Source organism: Hippopotamus amphibius, chromosome X (genome assembly GCF_030028045.1).
Source record: "Hippopotamus amphibius kiboko isolate mHipAmp2 chromosome X, mHipAmp2.hap2, whole genome shotgun sequence".
NCBI classification, from domain to species: Eukaryota; Metazoa; Chordata; class Mammalia; order Artiodactyla; family Hippopotamidae; genus Hippopotamus; species Hippopotamus amphibius.
In genome coordinates, this window is record NC_080203.1 from 91723140 (window position 1) to 91746532 (window position 23393).

The following is a 23393-nucleotide window of genomic DNA, read 5'->3' on the forward strand; positions in this document are numbered from 1 at the left end:
ATTCATATTCTCAATCCAGAAACTTCCATCACCACTTCCTTTCCCTCATTTCCTTTCCCATATTCAAACAACCATCAAATCCTGAATATTGTACCTCAAGTATATACGAACTCCTCTCACTTTCCATTATCACACTAGGCCACTATTATCTCTCTAACCTGGCCTACTGAAGGAGCCTCCTAATTGGCCTCACTACTTCATATTTTTCCTAATATAATCAGTCCTCTACACAGTAACTAAATTAATCTGCTTAAAATGTAAATCATATTATGCTATTTTCCTGCTTAAATCTCCCACTGTATTCCTATTGTAATTATAATAAAAGTCAAACTCCCTACCCTGGCCAAGCAGTACCTTGTGCAGGGCTTTAACCTTCTCCCTTTTTGATTTTCTTCATCTACATTCCCCATCACTTCATCCAAATACTAATAATATCTTCAACAAAAATTCATGTTTGTCTCATGCAATTCATAATTAAAAGCATCTTTGGTAAAACAGTGCTATTTTACTGACTTATAACACACAATTCTAAATAAAATACCTATGCTTGCTATAAAAACGTAGCTTGGTGACAAGTAATCTAGTACCACCAGCTCATTTCAACCAGAAAGCTTCATTTAAGTCCCCACAAATGGAGGAATTCTGGAAACCCTTTGTTCAAATCATCTCCTGATATGACTTCTCACTGCATTCAGTCTATGCCACTCTTTCCATTCTCCAACTACTCTGAATTTATTCACTCTTACTTACCTCAAGGCCTCTGCATCCCCTTTTGTTTTGTCAGTAACATATTTCTCCCCACTCTTCACCTACCTCTATGCATCCTACAGACATTAACTTAATTTCATTTTCCCATAGTGGCCTTCCCAGACCATGATGACTTATCTAATTTGGAGCTTTGTTATAGATAGTGAGATCATAATCCCAATTTGCCTATGATAGTACTGGTTTATGCCTGTTGCCTTAGAAAAATTATAATTGGCATACTCATTTGCTCTCAATAGTGACACAATTTGACTATTTAGTCAACTCTAGGCAGAGATCCTATACTCCAAGAAGGGTTCAGAATAAGGTAAGATAGAAGAGAGGAAGGGATGATAGGAGCATGGAATAAAAGTTTAAGAGTAAGAAGAGTGGGAGATATATAAAGAAAGAGGAGAGGAGATTGTGAAGGATACTAAAGACTGAGAAAGGGGGATGAAGGACTAAATACAAAGAAAAGAGAAATGGACAAACAAGCAAAAGTACAGGGACAGGAAGAGGGATAATGGCTGAGGTAAAGTTATGTCTCAAATCTAAGTGAGTGTATTAAGAATTCTCAACTCATTGGTGTGTAACCATGAAATGATTTTATTTTTTCTAGTAACTGCTCTCCATATAGCAAAGTTGAAAACATTCCCTTCACACTTGTGTGGCTTGACCAAATTCCATAACTTGCTGGTGTTATTAGGTTATTAGAATGATCTCATATTGATGTTTGATATTTATAACATAGTCCCATTTATTTTACAATTTGATTTCTGAACTTAATTTAAATCTTAGAGCTTTTTGCCTACCCCAGGTCATGCTAGACCAGGCTTTGATTTCAACCACATCAAAGCCTGGTCTAGTATACAAGAGAAAGTGGAGGAGTCAAGGGAGATACATTCTCTCCCCTTGTCATCCTCCCTTCAAGGCACTTACTTTCTCCTCCATGATGCGGTAGGATAAAAAAAACAGAGAGAAAAAAAAGGACAAAATTCTACTCAACTGGCTTTTTCAGTCCCACTCTATGCTTGATATTACTCTTTTCAAGAGCTTAATGAGAATGAGTTGTAACTATTCCAATGCCTTATTGACAAGGAACTGACTTCAGTGGAGCTCCCCTAAATTATTTTTTTCTCCCCTAAATTATTAAAAGTTCTTTGGAAAATTTTGTCACCATTCCCCATTGACCTTCAACTGGTGAGTTTCATATAGCTTCCCTCTATTATCTGTGCCACTTGGCTACCCACCTACACATTGTGGCATCACTACAAAGATGATAGTCCTCAATCTCAGCTTCTCTTACTCACCAATTTTAAGACAATACTAAACACTCTCTACTAGGCAATTCCTGTAATGCCATCTTTCTCTTATTTTCTTTGCCACTACTCAAGTAATATGGGACCTGATCAAAAGGTACATAGGCTAATCAGGATACAAGTGAGGAAGAAAATATGTCTCACATTCTTAGAGGAAATTCTAATTATTACTGATAATATTGATGTTTAATTTAATTTTGTATGGCCAGAGAATGTACTCATTAAACTTTAAATATTTATAAAATCTGTAGTGATGTACACTTTCATTCTTGATATTGATGTTTTGAGTTTTCTCTCTCTTTGTTCCTTGATCAGTCTCATTAGGAATTTATAAACTTATTAATTCTTTCAAAGAACAAACTTTTGACTTTATTAATTTTCTCTATATTTGGTCTGTTTTCTATTCTTATTGTTTCTGTTCTCTACTATATTTTTACTTCTACTTACTTTGAATTTAATTTTCTCTTCTTTTGTCAGCTTTTAAAGATGTAAATTTAGATGACTGATTTTTTAAGACTCTCTGTTTTTCTAGTATAAGCATTTAAAACCATAAATTTCCCCTATGTACTGCTCTAGCTGTATCCTAAACACTGTGATATGTTGTGATTACATAATACTCAATTCAAAATATCTTTTAATTCTTCTTATGATTTTATGTCTGATTAATATTTTATTTAGGAGTGTGTCATTTCATTTATAAATATTTGAGGCTATTTCTAGATATCTTCTGGCTATTTCATCATTATTTATTTCTAATAATTATGTTGTAGCCAAAGGATATACTCTGTAAGATTTCAAACTTACATTTACTTTATGTTTATGGGTAAATATGGATAATATATGTATATATCCAAAATATATATGGATAATCTGTGGCCCAGAATATAGTCTAGCTTGGTGAGCATTTCATGTGCCCTTGAAAATAACATGAATTCTGTAGTTATTGAGTGTAGTGTTCTATAATATGTCAACTCCATTAACTTGGATGACACTATTATTGAAATCTTCTAAATCCTTAACTAATTTTCTGTGTAGCTCCTATTAATTACTGAGAGAAGAGTGATAAAATTTACCAATTACACTTGTGGATATGTCTATTTCTCCCTTTAGAGCTATCTGCATTTGTCTCATGAATTTTAAAGTTTTGTTTTTAGGCACAAACATATTAAGCATTATTGTGTATTAACCCACTATCTTTATGAAATTTCTCACTTTATTTCAAGTGATATTATTTTTCTTGACGTCTTTTTTGTCTGATATTTATGTAGCCACAACATTGTTCTTAGGTTTACATTTTGCAAGATATATCACTTTCCATCCTCTTTATTGTCAACCAATTTGAGTATTTCCATTAAAGTGCACCTTTTTTTTTTGTCTTGGGTCTTGATTTATTATCCTGTCTAATAATCTCTGCCTTTTATTGGAGTGTTTAGTCTATTTCCATTTTCTTTTTATTTGGCTGTGCTGGGTCTTAGTTGCGGCATGCAGGATCTTTAGAGCAGCATGCAGGCTCTTTTAGTTGTAGCATGTGGGCTCTTAGTTGCAGCATTCAGGATCTAATTCCCTGACCAGGGATTGAACCCAGGCCCGCTGCATTGGGAGCATGGAGTCTTAACCACTGGACCACCAGGGAAGTCCCTAGTTTATTTCCACTCAATGCAATTTTGCATGTTGCTAAATCTATCACTTGCTATTTGTTTTCTCTTTGTCCTATTTGTATATTATTCTTCTATTTCATATTCCTAATTCATTAAGGATAATCAATACTTTTGTATTTTATTTAATGCCTCTATTTTATTTAAATATATAGATAAATCCATAATTTTTCACATGACTTTTAGTAGTTGCTCAAAAGTTACAATATGCATCTTTAACTTATCACAGTCTGTAGAGTTAATATTTACCACTTCTCATAAATGTAATAAATTTAAAATATTATAATTCCATTCACCCCTCTCCGTTGTGTGATCATGGTTGTATATTTTATTTCATCAATTATTATAGATGCCATAATTAATTTTTTTTGGTTTAAATAGTCCTTTTTATAATTATGGGAAAATAAAAGATATTCTTGCTGGGATTAAAAACTGAACCATTAGTGGTTTTCAGATGCAGAACAATAGGTCACCAAAAACTAGAGGTTCAAGTAATCCTGCGGCAGCCTTGGGGCCTCTCCTATTATTCAATTACAGATTAAAAAGTAGCTTAGATTATCTAAGAGCCAGGTGCAATGGAGATGGAAAGGGATGAGGACGTGGACTCACTCCTCATTTATTACATACTCTGTTCTGCAGGGAACTGATATTACCTGCCTGGTACCTTGACTTATTTTTGTCTACTCCTTTGTATACCAACACCTCTTGCAAAGGATTTAGGAGACTCAAGGAAATACAAAAGAGTGGAAACAGCAAGTCCAGAACAAATTCACATTAGAACTGCAGAAAGGAATGTTGCCTGCCATGTCAGTCAACAAAGGATGTTCCCCATCATTTCAGTTCTACAAGGATCAAAGCCATTAGCTGCTGCAGCTGCCTCCTCACCCCTGACTGTAGGCCTTGAGGGGAATTCAGGATCCAGCCCTAGATATTCAAGATGCATATCTAAGGAATAATTTCAATGAGCCCAGACTTTTGCATCTTCCCATACCTAGAAAAGTGCTAAAATCATTAACTTGAGACGTCTGTTTTTGTGATTAGCTGTATTCTTTTGACATCCGACTACATGGGTTTTTGTTTTGTTTTGTTTTTAGCAAAATCACCTTTATATTCTGGTTCCTCACTTACCTCTTTGGGGCAGTTCCTCAGAGATATCTAAGATGCTGTCTCCCAGGTTATAGTCCTCAGTAAGGTCCCCAAACAAAACTTAACCCAGAGCTTTTAGGTTGTGGGTTTTCTTCAGTGGATAGAACAGAAGAATCAGCCTGAGAGGCTTTTATCTTGGAAGGTTCCTGATAAAGTCTTCCATGATTGGGGGTGTTTCAATGTACAGTTTCCCCAAAGTGAAAATATTTAAGACAAGAGATATAATGTTTCTGAAAAGAGGGCTTAGTTACACAATAAACCAAGGGAAAGTTCTGTTGTTATGAAATAAAATTCATATTTAATGGCAAGACAAGAAAAACTTAAACATAAAAAAATGTTCGCTGCCCTTTGGCCTCCTCTCTCCCCTCTACTGTTCGTTGTGTATCTGCATTATGCATCGACCAAACTTTCCCCATAGGCAGAAATATCTGCTCAACCATAAAAAGGAACATTCTCCTAGCTCCAGCAAGTCAACTCTTTAAAAGATAACATTCCTTCTTGATGTCGTAAGGGGTCACGATGAGCCACCACTTTGTACTTTCAGATCTGGATTGTGTAAACTGTCAATAATATGTCATTTGATGTACAGCTGTGCTTCTCAAAAAAAAAAACTTGTGTAACTGTGCTTTGACTTCTAATGGGCAGAACAGTTTCCAGAGCTTTCTGAGAGGCTGTTCCTGGGTTATAATCCTCAATTTGGCTCAAATAAAATCTTCCAATTCTTTCTTAGATTGATTGATTAATTTTTCATTGACATGTACTTGGTGTAGCTGGCAGGATATCAGAGACACCAACCAGAGCACATCTGAAGTCTACCTGGAGCCAGCACTTGGTATCAAGCACGGGCCCATTGAGCCAATGGCTTCTCTGTATTCCTCTGGTGTGCTGGTGAGTTCTCCTGATCTCATTGTTTGAGTGATGATCCTGAAAATTTTATTCGAGCTACTTTACTTAAGACTTGGGGTCTTAAAGGGCACTGGTGTATTTCCTAATCAGGGAACTAGAGGGATCTGGGCAAGAGGCCCAGGGAAACATAGGTGGCTGAGTTTTTGTTAAATTTTACTTAAATTGAAAAAAAATGAGTAGATATACTCTCTGAACTAAACTTTACTGAAATGAGAGACTGAATTATTCAGCTCTGAAGAATAAGGGAGACCCACTACAAAAATTAGGTAAGTAGTGCTCATCAAGTGGGTACAACAGAGGCTGATAACTTAGTGCTCTGAGCACCCATGGTGGTTTTAGATTGTTGCAGGGGAAAACCAAGATATGAAAAAGAGTTAAACCAACCCAGTGTAACTCCTTGGGATGTTAGGCTCAGAAGCAGCACACATTGCCTACAGAAAGTTGTTCACATCATATCTCATATCTAACATTTGAATTAGGCTATAAAATTAATAATGGGAAATTGTTCCTCAAGGACCAAATAGCTCCTGTGAAAACAGCCACCTGTGGGAATACCAGCTGGGTTTTTGTACACTTGTAAGTTCCTAATTGGAAATTAAAGGAAATCAGCACTGAAATGGCCAAGATGGTGTTCTTTTGGCACTCCAAAACTGATTATTTCTGTGTAGTTAAAGCCAGCAGGATCTGTGCCTGTGGGGTCTATTAGAAACAGCAGTGGTAAGAGTTTTCCTTTTTTCTAAAATTAGATTAGCAGGGAAAAACATCTGTAGGGCTAACTCCTTGGATCCTTTGAATTAGAAAACTTTTTTTAAAGAAATTTTATTGAGATACAGTTAACAGACAATAAACAGCATATGTTTAGAGTGTACAATTTGGTATTCCAATCTCCCAATTCATTCCCACCAACCCTCCCCGCTTTCCCCACTTGGTGTCCATATGTTTGTTCTCTACATCTGTGTCTCTATTTTTGCCTTGTGTTTCCTCTTTCATAGTTGTTAGCATTTGCCTTATGTATTGAGGTGCTCCTATATTAGGTGCATATATATTTATAATTGTTATCTCCTCTTCTTGGATGGATCCCTTGATCTTTATGTAATGTTCTTTCTTGTCTCCTGTAACATTTTTTATTTTAAAGTCTATTTTATCTGATATGAGTGTTGCTACTCCAGCTTTCTTTTGATTTTCATTTGCATGGAATATCTTTTTCCATCCCCTCACTTTCAGTCTGTATGTATTCCTAGGTCTGAAGTGGGTCTCTTGGAGACAGCATATATATGGGTCGTGTTTTTGTATCCATTCAGCCAGTATGTGTCTTTTGGTTGGTGCATTTAGTCCATTTACATTCAAGGTAACTATCCATATGTATGTTCCTATTACCATTTTCTGAATTATTTTGGGTTTGTTTTTGTAGGTCCTTTTCTTCTCTTATGTTTCCCACTTAGAGAAATTCCTTTAGCATTTGTTGTAGGGCTGGTTTGGTGGTGCTGAATTCTCTTAGCTGTTGCTTGTCTGTAAAGCTTTTGATTTCTCCATCAAATCTGAATGAGATCCTTGCTGGGTAGAGTATTCTTTGTTGTAGGTTCTTCCCTTTCATCACTTTAAATATATCGTGCCACTCCCTTCTGGCTTGCAGAGTTTCTGCAGAAAGATCAGCTGTTAACCTTATGGAAGTTCCCTTGTATGTTATTTGTAGTTTTTCCCTTGCTGCTTTTAATACCTTTTCTCTGTCTTTAATTTTTTTCAATTTGACTGCTACATGCTTTGGCGTGTTTCTCCTTGGGTTTATCCTGCCTGGGACTCTGTGCTTCCTGGACTTGGGTAGCTATTTCCTTTCCCATGTTAGGGAAGTTTTCAACTAGAATCTCTTCTGGTATTTTCTCAGGTCCTTTCTCTCTCTCTTCTCCTTCTGGGACCCCTATAATGCGAATGTTGGTGCATTTAACATTGTCCCAGAGGTCTCTTAGGCCGTCTTCAGTTTTTTTCATTCTTTTTTCTTTATTCTTTTCTGCATCAGTGATTATCACCATTCTGTCTTCCAGGTCACTTATTCGCCCTTCTGCCTCAGTTCGTCTGCTATTGGTTCCTTCTAGTGTATTTTTCATTTTAGTTATTGTGTTGCATATCTCTGTTTGTTTGTTCTTTAATTCTTCTAGGTCTTTGGTAAACTTTTCTTGCAACTTTTCGATCTTTGCATCCAGTCTTTTCTCAAAGTCCTGGATCATCTTCACCATCATTATTCTGAATTCTTTTTCTGGAAGGGTGCCTATCTCCTCTTCATTTAGTTGTTTTTCTGGGGTTTTATCCTGTCCCTTCATCTGGTACAAAGTCCTCTGCTTTTTCATTTTCTCTGTCTTTCTGTGGCTGTGGTTTTCAGTTCCACAAGACGAAATACTGCTGATACTGCTTGATACTGCTGTCTGCCCTCTTGTGGAGGAAGCTATCTAGGCGGCTTGTGGGTGCTTCCTGATGGGAGGGACTGATGGTGGGTAGGGTTGGGTGGGTGGAGCTCAGTAAAACTTTAATCTGCTTGTCTGCCAATGGGTGGGGCTCTGTTCCCACCTTGTTGGTTGTTTGGCCTGAGGCTACCCAGCACTGGAGCTTACAGGCTCTTTGGTGGGGCTAATGGCAGACTCTGGGAGGGCTCAGGCCAATGAGCACTTCCCAGAACCCCTGCTGCCAGTGCCCCTGTCTCCTTGGTGAGCCACAGCTGCCCCCCACCTCTGCAGGCAACCCTCCAACACCAGCAGGTAGGTCTCCTGTGGGGTCACTGCTCCTTCCCCCTGGGTCCTGGTGAGCACTTTTTTGTGTGCCCTCCACGAGTGGAGTCTCTGTTTCCCCCAGTCCTGTGGAGGTCCTGCAATCAAATCCTGCTGGCTTTCAAAGTCTGATTCTCTGGGGATTCCTCCTCCCGTTGCTGGACTCCCAGGTTGGGAAGCCTGACATAGGGCTCAGAACCCTTGCTTTAGTGTCTAGACTTCTGTGGTATAACTGTTCTCCAGTTTGTGAGTCACCCACCCAGCATTTATGGGATTTGATTTTAACACAATTGTGCCCCTTCCCACTGTCTCATTGTGGCGTCTCCTTTGTCTCTGGATGTGACGTGTCTTTTTTGGTGAGTTCCAGTGTCTTTCTGTAGATGATTGTTCAGCAGTTAGTTGTAATTCCGGTGCTCTTGCAAGAGAAGTGAGAGCACGTCCTCCTACTCCGCCATCTTGATCCTATCCTAGAAAACGTTTAAATTGTTAAAATTTTAGAGATCTCTCATCTCAAACTATTGTACCTATTTTAATTGATACACAGAATATCCAAAAGGCTTCAAAATTTCCAAAATAATCTCATTGAAAGAGTAATCATATAATACAGAGTGAAGCAAATCAGAAAGAGAAAAACAAATACAGTATGCTAATGCATGTATATGGAATCTAGAAAAATGGTACTGATGAACCTAGTGGATATAGAGACATAGAGAATGGACTTGACGATGTGGAGTTGGGGAGGGGAAACTGGGACGTAGTAAGAGAGTAGCATTGACATATATACACTATCAAATGTAAAATAGATAGCTAGTGGGAAGCTGCTACAGAGCACAGGGAGATCAGCTTGATTTTTTGTGAAGACGTAAAGGGATGGGATGGGGGTGGGAGGGAGGCTCAAGAGGGAGGGGATATGGGAATATATGTATAAATATAGCTGATTCACTTTGTTGTACAGCAGAAACTAACACAATACTGTAAAATATAATAATCTTTATTATACTCCAATAAAGATTAAATAAATAAATAAATAAATAAATAAATAAATAAATAAAAGGCATAATGCTAAAAAAGATTAATCATATAAAAAGTACCTAAAACTTTAACTACTGTTCCCTTCTATTGTCCTTTGAGTACTCATTCTAGTAATCTGTCTGAATTTCCTTTCCACTCTGAAGACCTTATTAGATGGTTACCTTTAGAAATAGGAGCAGTTGAATCTGTAGGTGAGCCTCTTCAGATCAAAGGCTGAACTGAATACCATAAAGAATTTCTTAGACCCAGGGAGGATCCACAAAAGTGTTTGTAAATGGATTACCAGGATGGGATGCCACTGGTCTGACTAACCTGGCCATAGCTGGTATTTGGAGCCTGATAGGAACTTTGGGGGGTAGGGGTAGTGTTCTATCCTAAACTAAATGAGGAGAGTAAAACTTTCCAACATAGGTAATTGGGTGTGTTAGTTCTTTGATATCATTGAGGTGGCCACCTTCGGAGGAAAAAAACAACTGTCTTTGTTTTATAAATCTAGTCTTTACAGGATGATCTCAGTGGCTCCAGAAATAATCCAAAACCCAGCAATCCCTTTACCACTCCCAAAATCTCCTCTATTTACCTTAAGAGGCTTGTAAATATTGAGGGGAAAAAATCTGGCCTTAAGGGAACAAAGTCCTCCTAGAAGGAACTTGTCTTTCTCCTCCTATGCCTTTGAGATGCAAATGTTCTACCTAATATTCTCCAGAAAACTTTATGTCTGCCATCTTTTTAAAATGCAAATTTCAGGAAAGGGGATAAGCAATTTGGCACTTGACTTATCAAGGACAAATAAAAATCATAAGGGTATTCTCCATAAATATTAGTAAAAAGAGTTTAGCCATCTAGACAGGTGACCTTGATTTGTTTCATCTGCCAGAAACCCAATTTGAATCCAACTTCTTTTGTAGCTGATGGGGTTTATATTATTGAACCTGATTCATGGCTGAAATTTTGGAATGGGAACCATGGGGTGTCTGTGTCTGTGTGTTTATATGTATCTATATATGTGTGTTGTAGATGTATGGTATTTGCAAAATTAATTTGTAAAAGAGCTCTATTGAATTGGCTTAAGGAAAATTAAGCACTTACATAAATACTCAGAAATATAGGAAAAAAACAGCCAGAATGAATTTGGGGTTCATGTGATCTGGGAAATATTCATTATTGAATTAATATCTGGTATTAAATTTAGCCTAAGCTTGTTGATTTAATTAATACACACATGTCTTTAGAGTCATCAACATTAAGTATAATACTTTTAGTATGCCTAGGTTTACTAGAAATCAAATAAGACCTTATTATTCCTGTTACAAAGATTGTCAGCAAGAAAAGAATGATATGATGACATTTTTAAGTAAATAAAATAGAGATAAGTTAGATAAGAGCTTTTAGGTAAACTCTTTAGGAATAGTTATGTTTGCAGAATGTCTATCTAAAATAGTCTCTCCAGATTTTGGCAACTTGAAACTTTAGAGTTTTGCTGAATTAAGTTAAATGATGGGAATCCACTGAATAATGAGATTATTTCCAAATAGGATACTGAAATGTTAATTACTGAAAATAGGTTTTCTTTTACAAAGAAGATATTTAGGACTATTAATGTTTGGTGCCACTCTAAGACATTCTCTGCAAGAAAGCATGTGTTTTCTAGAAACTATAAATAGTATTTATAAGCTTGCCAATCTACAGAATGCTAATGTAAAGTACAGTTAATAATTGCTTGCTTCCTAGTTTTTGCTAGAAACTTGGTTTTAAGGTTAATAATTATAATATATGAACTAAAAGCTACTAAAGTAATAAAGGAAACATTTCAGTATGCAAGGAAAATGGAAAGAGTGTTTTCAGTAAAAGAATGTATGAGGAATGGAAATGCATTTTGTTAAAGGGGAGAAAAAGGGTAGTTTTATCACAGAGTTGGTAGTTTCTGAATGGGAAAGAAAGTGAGGGACAGAATAATATAGATATGGAAAGTTATGGAAGGTTTGTGGAGGAGGAACACTGAGAGAAGAGTTTTATCAATGGTCAGGATTGGCTAAAATTAGATTGAATTTAATTAAGTAAATAAATATTGTTATCAAGAGTAGGCTGATGCAAGCCTGGAGTTAATTTTTCTCTCTTTGCTGGGAAAACAGTTTTCTTAAAATCAATACTACCACTTTTGGTAGTAGATTGTGTTCTTTGCCTTCAAGTGATTTATTATAACCTTTGAGACCTTTTATTTTCATATTGATTAAGTGAATGGGTATTATTTCATGGTGACCTATGATGTTATTTGACCAGGTGTTTTTAAACTTTTTGGTATTTTTTACAAACTTTCCAAAGATCAAATTCTAAGTGAAGTTAATTTGACTCTAGCTAACTTTGAGATTTTCCAAAGGGCCCATGGAACACCTCAAAATAGTTCTATTCTCTCCATATCAGAGAGAGAAATATTAAACCAATTAAGCTTAGTTGATATTTTATTACCAATACATGGGAAGCATTGTCAAATGAGTGGTGATAAAACTTCTTAGGTTGTTTACCCATAAAACATATGGGTAAATGTTATTAATATAGATAGTCTAGAAATTATATGTAACTCCTAAAAATCTGGTATGTCCTGGTAAAATGTTATCAGTCATAATTCTAGTAATTATCTTAAATTGTTGTATGCCACATCAGTAACCAATTTATTTGTCAATTGCATTGTAATTGACAAAGGTCTTTAACCTTGCATTTTTAAGTCTTTTGTTATTTACAGACAGTTATTATTGTACTCAGATGCTTTTTTAAAAAATGCTTCATCTTCAAGAAGTTTCATAGAAAGGACTTTTGATAAGTATATGTTTCTGATAACTCAGATCATACTGCTGAACTGGGTAAGAAATTAAATAATTCTAATGGAAAACCTGATGGCTTTATAAAACTGTTAACAGAAGAATAAGATCAAGAATTAGTCACATAGAACTGAGCAAACTGATAAATACGGTTATAATTTTGGGGTTTTGTCTGAAATATTATTGATTTTTATTCTGTGTTTTCCAGGTATAAGGAAACATTTCCCCTTAAGCTAATTATTACTTATAGGAATTTAGTAAATTATAACTTTCTAAGTAGAATTGACCATTTATCTTTTCTCTCTACCTGACCCCTCCAGAATTTGGAAACTCTTAGGTTCCTCATTGCTTTATCAGGTAAATAAGGAAGGCCACCTCCTAACAGGTGCATGAATCTCAAGGTATTTGGGGGGCCACAAGAAGAGAGGAATTCACCCAAACCTATAGATATCACAGGTGGAATCTGTGCCATGCCCTTTGTGAACCCTCCTGGCCTAGAGGGGTCTTAAAAAGTTCAGTGTGAGATTCCTTATGAAAAGTTCCAGCACAGCCAATTTAAAAGAGTCCATGTGATCAATTAACCAGATTTATTTTGCAAACAAATTAGTCTTAATATGGTTATATTTGGTAGAAACAAGCGTAATTTTAGACAGAAAAAGATTATGTTTCAGTGGATATTAAATTCTAGTTTTGTTAATTGAGGTCTGTATTTACTGCCTAAGACTCACTTCCCAGATAGCTCCTTGTTGTTATGCTGCTATTGTAAAGTTTAATTAAATTATTAAAAGAACATTCTAAGTTTGTTTCCAAAGCTTATCACAGTAATCTATCTTTGGATGAAGATCAGATTTGCCATGACCTGCAACCAGGAGATTATGCGTAATGGAAACAGCATCAAATAAAGGACATTTTGCAGCCACATTGGAAGAGACCATGTCAGGCCTCACCTGGATGGACTGCAACTCCTGCTTCTGACACCTAACCATGACTAACTAAGACCAGCACTACCAGAGCAGGACAAGAAGATAACAACATCTGAAACAGACGTTGACCCAAGATACTGGACCAAGCTTATACAATGATTACTTTGACAATTTGCTCACACTTCTGCTTATAAACCAAATGTATTGCTTCCTTGGGCTCAATCATTTGCAAGTTTCAAAAAACAATCTAATTACTGGGTTTGTGGTCAATTACCTATGTCCAGCACTCCCAGGTTACCTTGGTGGATTTCTCCTCTTCAAGGCTTTAATTGGATGGCTCTTAGAAATTCTATTTTAAAAGAAAGAAACTCTATCATGGTGCAAGATAATGTTACCACCAATATCACTAAGTGAGACCCCCTTATTCAGCCAATTAATGATGCCTGTTCTGAACCTATCCATAAGTATTTTCTTTTCACTAGATGTTGAGTATTGAGTAGCTCTTAATGGAACCCAATGGATTTGTGGGGAAAAATTATGGCCTTGGCTTCCCCCAGACTGATTAAGGAGAAGCACAATTGGTTTCCATTGGGCCCAAGGTTACTTATGAGTGAACTTGGAAATAGCCCCTGCCAAACAGCCTTTTTTTTTCCAGATGTTTATTGGAGTATAATTCCTTTACAGTGTTGTATTAGTTTCTGTTGTTCAACAAAGTGAATAATCTATAATTATACATATATCCCCATATCCCCTCTCTCTTGAGCCTCCCTCCCACCCTCCCTATCCCACACCTCTAGTTCATCACCAAGCATCAAGTTGATCTCCCTGTGCTATGCAGCAGCTTCCCACTAGCTACCTATTTTACATTTGGTAGTGTATATATATATATATATATATATATATATATATATATATATATATATGTCAATGCTGCTCTCTCACTTTATCCCAGCTTCCCCTTCTCCCCTTGTGTCCTCAAGTCCATTCTCTACATCTGCATCTTTATTCTTGCCTTGCCACTAAGTTCATCACTACTGTTTTTTAGAATCCATATATATGCATCAGCATATGGTTTTATTTTTCTCTTTCTGACTTACTTCACTCTGTATGACAATCTCTAGGTCCATCCACCTCACTACAAATTACTCAGTTTCATTCCTTTTTATGGTTAATATTCCATTGTATATATGTGCTACATCTTCTTTATCCATTCACCTTCTAATGGACATTTAGGTTCCTTCCATATCCTGGCTATTGTAAATAGTGTTGCAATGAATATTGTGGTACATGTATCTTTTTGAATTATGGTTTTCTCTGGGTATATGCCCAGTAGTGGGATTGCTTGGTCATATGGTACTTCTAAACAAATGGGACCTAATGAAACTTAAAAGTTTATGCACAGCAAAAGAAACCATAAACAAGACAAGAAGACAACTCTCAGAATGGGAGAAAATATTTGCCAATGAAGCAACTGACAAAGGATTAATCTCCAAAATGTACAAACAGCTTATGCAGCTCAATATGAAAAAAAAAACCCAGTCAAAAAATGGGCAGAAGACCTAAATAGACATTTCTCCAAAGAAGACATACAGATGACCAACAAACACATGAAAAGATGCTCAACGTCACTAATCATTAGAGAAATGCAAATCAAAACCGCAATGAGGTATCACCTCACACTGGTCAGAATGGCCATCATCAAAAAATCTAGAAACAATAAACGCTGGAGAGGGTATAGAGAAAAGGGAACCCTCCTGCACTGTTGGTGGGAATGTAAATTTATACAGCCACTATGGAGAACAGTATGGAGATTCCTTAAAAAACAAACTGCCTTTAATGTGGGCACATTGGGTTTGATCAGTTTTCCAATGGTATGATTATTTGATCTCTATATTTGTTCCTTCACTTGGAATAGAAAATAGTATTACTCACAAAGAGGGTTTAACAAAATTCACTCAGCAATCTTTGAATGATAGTAAGCCATTAGCTCACTCAATTCATAAGTCTCCATAATGTGAAAACCATTCCTACAGAATCACACAGCCCTCAATATTTTAACTGCTTCCCAAGGGGAACCTCATGCTGTAATATGTACTGAATTCTGTGTCTCTATACCTGATGAGTCTTCAAATGTAATCAATCTTATGACCCATGTGAAGAGTCAAATTTCTGCTCTGAACAATCCTCTTCCCAGTTTAGGGGAAATACTAGGAAAATGATTTGGTTCAGGAGGATCTTGGCTTAAATCTTTGCTAATGACATTTTTGGTCCTACTAGCTATTTTAATTAGATTGTGGAACTTATAATAGGATAGTTTCTTCCCTTTAATGCTGTGTGTCATCTGCTTGTACTAAGATAATTATGTCTAAATGACTTGAAAATATAGATCACATTTATAGTTCTCTATAAAATAATGGGCACACACAAAGCACATGCAAGGAAAATTGGCATAAGTCTCTTACTGGGCAACCTAGAATTGACTCTCAGTTCTTGCCAAGAATTCTGCTAGTATAATCTCCCCAAAAAGAGAGAACCAGGCTATTAGGATGCAGCATTGAGGGACATGATGGACCTGAAGCAAGCAAGCAACCACTCTGGCATTGGGGGACCAAATATTTGCTCACCTAATGCTTTCTATAGAAAGATTAATGATCAAAAGTGGAAATCATGGAATAAAATTCATATTCTATTGCAAGACAAGAGAAATTAACATAACCCCCCCCCATCAGTAGAAATATCTGCTCAACCTTAAAGGGCAACAGTCTCTAAGCATCAACAAGACAACTCCTTAAAAGATAACATTCCTTCTTGATCTTTTAAGGGGTCACAATTACCCATCACTTTGTACTTGCAGATCTGGATTGTGTAAATTCTCAATAATATGTCATTTAATGTACAGCCCTCTGTCTCAAAAAAACCTTACATAACTGTGCTTTGACTTCTAATGTGTGGAACAGTTTTCAGAGCTTTCTGAGAGGCCATTGCCAAGTTATAATCCTCAATTTGGCTCGAGTAAAAATTTTCATCTCTTTTTTTGACTGATTAATTTTTCATCAGCATTGCTTAGCCCCCAACCCTGCTCAGAGCAGCACTACTTAGAGGGCTGCCTTTCCTTCCTGACCCAAGAAGAGCATCATTCTTCCCCACAGATTCCAGAGCAAATAACCATGTAGCACTGACAATTTAGCATAGGCAAGCACCAAATTAGCAGCTGCAGGGAAAGACAGAACCATCAAATATAAAGCATGGCCCAGGACACTTAGGGGAGAAGGCATTAGTCACTTAGAGAAGAACAGAGATTTCTGTGTTGCTGTGGGTGTCAAGTAAGAGGGGGTGGTGACTCTAGGAGAATAGTGAAAGAGGTGGGGCTGCTAGGGCAGTTTGGTCAAAATATAGAGTGTTAAAATCACATGCCAAGGAGTTTTAACTTTATCCTATAGGTGATCATTGAAAGAATTTTGACAGCAGTGTATTTTTACAAAACTCATGCTAAACAGCAATTGTAGGGAATGGGCAAGAGTGGTGGATGCCTCATCTCTCACCTAGTGAGTAGCATAAATTGCTGCATTTGTCATTGCTAAAATGTTTCTCTTGGGAATATTGTGAGTATTTCAAGATGAAGTATCCATGCCCCTTTCTGAGACACTGGGATGTTATCTAGTCCTTTCTATTAGCAAAATACTCACACTAGTATTGTTAATTCATTAGATAAAAATAAATCTACTAGAGAACTTACACTCAAGAGCCATGGAAATGTTAATCCTCTGGTACATATAAATATTATCAGCTATGGCAATTAAACACCAAGGCAATCTTGGTGCAAAGCTGTAAGATTGTGTTATATATTTCTCAAGTTATATGTTGGCTATAATTCACTATGAGCCAGTATCATTTTTTATTGGAGTATAGTTGCTTGACAATGCTGCTGTTAGTTTCTGTCTGCTTCAATGAAGTAAATCAGCTATATGTATACATATATCCCCTCCCTCGTGGAACTCCCTCCCATCTCCCCACCATCCCACCACTCTAGGTCATCACAGAGCACTGAGCTGAGCTCCCCATGCTATACAGCAGGTTCCCACTAGCTATCTATTTTACACATGGTAGTGTATATATGTCAATCAACTAACACAGGATAATAAGGAGTCCTTTAGCCAAGATTTTCAGTATTCAGATAAACTGAAATGTAAAAGTGCCTCCCATTCTTAAACCACTTTACTGCATCAAAGTTAGCTTTATCGTGACATCTTCCATTCCCCTTTCCTGAACATGTGTTAGGGAATACTTAGCTGACGATCATTCCACTAGAGCTGAATTTGAGTGATGGCACCATGTGATATGGGTGTGATCTCAGTGGTGGATTTATTTGGGGACATAGAGGAATGCAACTTGACCAGAGCCTATGGGAACAGAGAATTGATTTTCTAGTGGTAGGAAAACTGTTGTGTAACAGGCAGTTTAGGGTGGATTACAGGGACTATACAGCAGACTCCACCTGCTCATATGAAGGCATATTTGGAAACTGATCACCAAAGAATATTTTATGTCATCCCATTTTGACTATGCTTATATTAATAGCTGGTATCAGCCTGTAAGTGTGAGATTTTTGTGCAAGGGAAATATATTTTGGAAAGTAGTAGTAATGCTGAAGGACAAAATTTACAATATATCAATGATAGCTGAAATGCATTTCTCAATATGTGTTATCTATTTCAAGGCAATTGTAAAATGTGAGGTACATAAAGCAATAATTAGTTAGATATGTGGACATAGTTACTGAAGATGAACTGAAGTGTACAATTTTCACTGTAATTAAGACAACTGAGAAACAGCAGAAACTAGTAAGTTAGCCTGGGATATGTTTACCAGTTTGAACAACTTAAGTGTCAAGGTCAAATTACTGAGAGATGAAATGATGTCCAAATGAGGACTATCTGCTTATTGTGAAAACAGTTTAAGAACCAGAATTCAGGAGGGCTTTACCAGTCCTCCCATCAACAGTCCTCCCATTCAGGTTATTGGTAGACTGGTCTTTACATTACCATGAGCCCTAGGAAGGCAGAAGGGTTCTGGTGATATCCTGATATAAACCCAGAAAGTGAAAGCAGGTGACAAGATGCCGAGACCAGCTCGGCGACTCGAGGTGAGTGACGGGTGCCGCGAGCTTGAAGAAGACACAGACACAGACTGAAGAGAAAAGTGGGACCGGGGGGCTCAAGACCTCTCGGATCAAGAGCCCCGCTGACTCATCCCAGACTGCTTTTATTGAGTTCGTGGGCTAACATTCTCAGGTTACACTCATAAACAGTCAAAGGCCTCACATGATTGAGGCAATTATCTTTGTTTACTTCCTGGGTCTGAGTTGAGCAGGTGTGGATTTGAGCTGGGGGTGGAGAGCAAAACAGCCCTGGGGGCAGGAGACCTCTCTCAAAAGGATTAAGGGTCTGTGCCCCATCCGTGTTGGCCCCTTTGCGACTGTGCCTGTCTTAGGTTGTTCCTCCCTTGAGGAATCTTACCCGTCTCTGGCTAACCAGTCATCCTCCAGGGCCAAACAGGGTGATATAAGGAAGGTTCTATGCACCACCCCTGTTGGCCCCTCTGCAGCTGTGCCTGTCTTAGGTTGTTCCTCCTCTGAGGAATCTTACCCGTCTTTGGCTAACCAGCCATCCTTCAGGACCAAACAGGGTGATATTAGTCTCCACGCCCCGCACCCTCAGCTCCTCCACTGCTCAAGAATCCCATCGCTGGGCCCACATCAAAAAGGTTCCTGAATGTCTTCCCACAACAAGAAGGCCAAATAGAATAGAATCTCCAAAGGCATGAATGGGTAAGAAGCAGAAAGAAGAACAGGGAGGAAATAATGACTCCACAAATGGTTGAAACAACTAAGACTGCAGAAAGTTACCTTGTTTTTTCATACATGGATCCACCAACCATGTCTCCAAACACCAAGTGCTGGCCACTGGATGAGAGCATGGCAACACCTGAGGGCATGTCTATTTGAATGGGTACCTGTGACATTTCAATGTGAGTTATGACATTTGGGTGGGTGTGTTCATGATCTGCAGTAGTGTGAGGTTCCTGGTGAGAATCTGACTATATGAGGCTAGTATGTGCCCAGGGGACACAAGAGTGCCTCACTTCCACCCTACATTGCCACTCTGTTCTCTCCCAGACCTTTCCCTACAGGAGACATACACACAAGAACCTGGAATATCCGTCACTAGGTCAGTTCCCTGTATGCCTCAATGTAGAGCCTTCTGCACAGCTAGAAAATTGTTAAGTCAGAACTGAAGCCACACGATTCTTTCACTAAAACACATTTTAATAACAGATTGTAGAATAATGCGTGACAATTTTTAAAAGTAGCAACCAATACAAAATAGCATATAATATGTCAAACATTAAGAAAATTTGGTAAAGTGCAGCACAGATGAAATGTATGAATATAATGGAGTGCTAATTGTGTCTTCTGGACATCAATGCTGGAGCTGAGCAGAAAAGACAGGAGTCAAAGAGGGCAGACGTAATCAAGAAAATCAATGGAAGAAGGGGTAAGTGCCTAGAAAGGGAACATAATGTGCAGATAGGTAACTGAACATGGCCAGTTCACAGGGGAGTTAAAAAAAAAAAGTAGAGTCTTCTGGTCGTGTTGGGTTGAAGCACTGCACTGTTTGGGCTCACAAATGAAGCAGAATTTCTTTGACTTTAATTCTGCATCTTACCACCATCTGATCCCTAATGTGCAAGGATGACAGAGCCCAAAATCTGCAGTGAAAAGAAAAGAGGAGAGAGTGATGTGGCAGCACCCAGCCTTTATAAGTAGGCACTGGCTCAGCTTACCTACTGCTTAGTATCATAAGAAAGAGAGGGCATAGACATATCCTCCATGTATGGGCAGCCCGTTGCAGTACACAGTGGTACTGCTCACAGTACTCTGGAATCTGGCCCATCATATCAGTCTTCTCTCTAAGGGAGGAGTGAGGAAAGGGGCTGTGAAAAGGGGCCTTTCCCTGGGCTAGGGAGCAGTTGTAAGAGAAACCCACCCCAACCCAGTGACATAGATCACTAATGCTTGAATACAAACTAATCTGATCATAAACAAATTAGGTTATGCATAAAAATTGATTTTGCTGTTAAAATTTCAGACATACCAAACCTGGAAACTGTTAAAATGTGGGCCTACTTAAAAACAAATGTGAATTCTTAAAAGTGGAGGCAAAGTGGGACACTACATAATGATAAAAGGTCAATCACCTGGAAGAAACTGTGATCTTAAATATGTATGTATCAAACAAGAAAGCCTCAAAATATATGAAGGAAAAACTGATATAAATGAAAAGAAAAGTAGACAAATCCAAAACTATAATACTATAAAACTTCAACACCACACTCTCAGCAATTGATAAAACTATGAGACAGAATACCTGTAAGGATATAGAAGAACTGAATAATACAATAAACAAAAATAATGTAATTGATATATGTATATACATATACACACAGAGAACATCCCACTTAACAACAGCAGAAAACATATTCTTTTCAAGTACCAATGGAATTTCAACAAGATAGCTCATACCTTGGAGACAAACCTCAACAACATTAAAAGAATTGACATTATACAGAATATGTTCACTAAACACAAAGGAATCAAATTAGTAATAAAGAAAAGCAACAGAAAATGTACACATACTTAGAAATCAAACAATATACTTCTACATAATCTGCAGATCAAAGAAGTCTCAAAGGAGATTTTTTAAATACATAGAAGTAAAAGAAAATAAAAATGCAACATATCAACATTATGTGGGATACAACTAAAGTGATGATGAGAGGGAAATTTATAGCACTAAATGCTTACATTAAAAAGAGTAAAGGTCTAGAATCAGTGACCTAAGTTTCTATCTCAAGAAGCTAGGAAAAGAAGAACAAAGTTAACATAAATAAGTGAAGGAAGGAAATAATAAAGAAGAAAGTAGAAAACAATAACAGTGAAAAGAGGGAAATTATACAGAAAAGCAATGCAATAAGAAGTTGATTCATTGAAAATATCAATAAAATTGACAAAACTTTAGCAAAACTGACAAAGATTAAAAAGAGAGAAGATATGAATTACCTACATCAAGAATGAAATAAGGAATAACACTATAGATCCTGCAAGCTTTATAAGGATAACAGGGAATGTGACAACTTAACACTAATAAAATACACAACTTAGAAGAAATAGACCAATTCCTCAGAACTACAAGATGTCAAAATTCAACCAAAATGAAAGATATATATATATAACTATTAAAGAAAATTATTTGTAATGTAAAAAGCTCCAGGAAAAGAAAACTATAAGCCCAAATGGCTTCACATAAGAACATAACCAAATATTTAAACAATTAATATTGATTTTATACATTCTCTTACAGAAAATGGAAGAATAGGAAACAGTTCTAAACTAATTCTATGAGGCCAGTATTACTCTGGTACTGAATTCAGGCAAAGAGAGTACAAAAACAGAAAACTCTACATAAATAACATTCATGAGAGTAGATGCAAAAATTCTCCACAAAATAGTAGCAAATAAATTTCAGAGATGTATAAGGAGAATTATACATTATAACCAAGTAGGACTTATTTCAAGTATGCAAAGCTGGTGCAGCATTCTGAATTCAATCAATATAATCCACCATATCAAAAGCCTAAAGAAGAGAGAGTGACGTCAGCAAGAAGATTAACTAAGAAGCCTAGGCATTCAGTCTTCCACAGAAACACTGAGTAAACCAAAATATATGATCCAAAATAACTTTGAGAACTCTAGAAACCAGGTGAGAAGCAGCAGCAACCTAGCAAACACCTGAACAAGAAAAAGCCACATGTAGATGGTAGGAAATTTCATGACATTTTGTTCTCTCTTGCCCCACTTCTTCCTTAGCACAGCACAGAATGGTCAGGAAGAAACTTCCCATTTCCCAGTTCCTCCCTCAGGATGGAAGGAAAAGAGTAACTTGCTTGCAATGTTCTCTGTTCAGAGATGTGCAAGAGACCAGTTTTTGTGTTCCCTGACTCAGGGCACTAATATGTATTATGACATGGTTTGTATAGCAGTTTGGGAGACAGAGAGTAGTGGTGTATGCAACAGAGCTCAGGGGATCTGCAGACCCACAGGCACCAGCAGGTAGAGGGTATGAGAAGAGGAATACAATAGAAAACCAAGACTTCTGAAAAGAAGCAGGGGTGAGACTCTTAAGGAAATCAAGCCATTTAAAAGCAGTTGTATACACTGAGAACTGGAATAAAAGTAAAACACAAGCCCAGTGAAGAAACATATCAGAAAAGGCTTAAATGAACACTGAGCCTTTAAGATAGACTTGTCAGTGAAGCTCTTCCTCTCCACAAAGCCAGTCCGTTAAGGTTTGGGGAGGTGGCTATTTTTTCAAATGCCAAAATCTCAACAAAATAGCACAAAGCATTCAAAGAAACAGGAAAAGATGGCCCATTCAAAGGAACAAAGTCTCTAGAAATCAACCTAAACGAATGCAGGCCTTTGAATTACTTGAGAAAGAATTTAAAACAACTGTTTTAAAGATACTCAATGAGGTAAAAGAGAACCCAGGCAGATAACTAAGCAAAATCAGGAAAATGACACCAACAAAATGAGAATATTAATAAAAAGGTTAAAATTATTAAAAAGAACCAAACAGAAAACTTAGAGCAGAAAAATATAATTGAAATGAAAAATTCACTAGAGAGGTTCAACAGCAGATTTGATCAGGTAGAAGAAACAAAATCAGTGAAGACAGGTCATTTGAAATTATTGAGTCAGAAGAGCAAAAGAATAAAGAATGAAGAAAAGCAAACAGAGCCTAAGAAAGTTATGAGAAACTATTGAATGGACCACTATATGCATTATGTGAATCCTAGCAAGAGAAGAGAGAGAAAAAGCACCTGAGAGCTTTTTTTAAAAAAAATAATTGGCTGAAAACTTTCCAAATCTCAGGAAAGAAATGGATATCCAAATACAAGAAGGTAAGTAAACTCAAAGTAGGATAAACTCAAAAAGACCCAATTGAGGCATATTATAATTAAACTGTCAGAATTCAAA